Below are 1,031 nucleotides of genomic sequence, written 5' to 3'. Positions count from 1 at the left end.
GTCCTGCTGTCTAGATCAACCAACACCTTTTGTGGGGTCTGATGAGCGTCGATTTAGGCGCCTTAACTCAGCGTTCGGTTCATCCCGCATCGCCAGTTCTGCTTACCAAAAATGGCCCACTAAGAACTCTCATTCTGTGCCCTACTTCAATTAAGCAAGTCGGGCTTCTTACCAATTTAAAGTTTGAGAATAGGTTAAGGTTGTTTCAACCCTAAGACCTCTAATCATTCGCTTTACCTGATAAAACTGTTCCGAGTTCCAGCTATCCTAAGGGAAACTTCGGAGGGAACCAGCTACTAGATGGTTCGATTAGTCTTTCGCCCCTATACTCAAGTTTGACGATCGATTTGCACGTCAGAATCGCTACGAGCCTCCACCAGAGTTTCCTCTGGCTTCGCCCTACTCAAGCATAGTTCACCATCTTTCGGGTCCCAACAGATGTGCTCTTACTCAAACCTTTCTAGGAGTAGAATAGGTCGGTCAATGATGCGCTCCTCGCCGAAACGAAGAGATCTCACCTCAGCTGCAAGCAGCCTTTACTTTCATTGTGCCCGCGGGTTTCAATCACCCAAAGACTCGCACACATGTTAGACTCCTTGGTCCGTGTTTCAAGACGGGTCGCATGAAACCATATGACCGCCAACAACCTTAGCACAATGTGTGCATTCATCCCCCCGACAGCCGGCCGCAGTTCAAACGCACTGCACGCAGTCCGCTATGGTTGACAACCGACTGGGAAGAGAGAAGCCAGCCCAAAAGAGCATGTGCCGCGACGCCTCTGTCGGACCCGAGCTCGCACACCACAAGCTATAATACTGACCGAAGCCAGCTACCTTCTTGCGGGGCTCTTCGCTCGGTTCCAACAGCTGTTGACGCACGCTGCCGGGAAATGCGACAAACAACTGCTAGTGACGAACACCAACGGTCCATTCGGATCCGTAAAACGCCCGTACCAGCTGCCGATCATCTGAATCTCGACAGCGCATTGCTAATTCCATGCGCTTCCCTCCTAACGGTTTCACGTACTATTA

This window comes from Hydractinia symbiolongicarpus, chromosome 1 (assembly GCF_029227915.1).
Source record: "Hydractinia symbiolongicarpus strain clone_291-10 chromosome 1, HSymV2.1, whole genome shotgun sequence".
Classification (NCBI taxonomy): domain Eukaryota; kingdom Metazoa; phylum Cnidaria; class Hydrozoa; order Anthoathecata; family Hydractiniidae; genus Hydractinia; species Hydractinia symbiolongicarpus.
Note: the sequence above shows the minus strand (reverse complement) of the source record.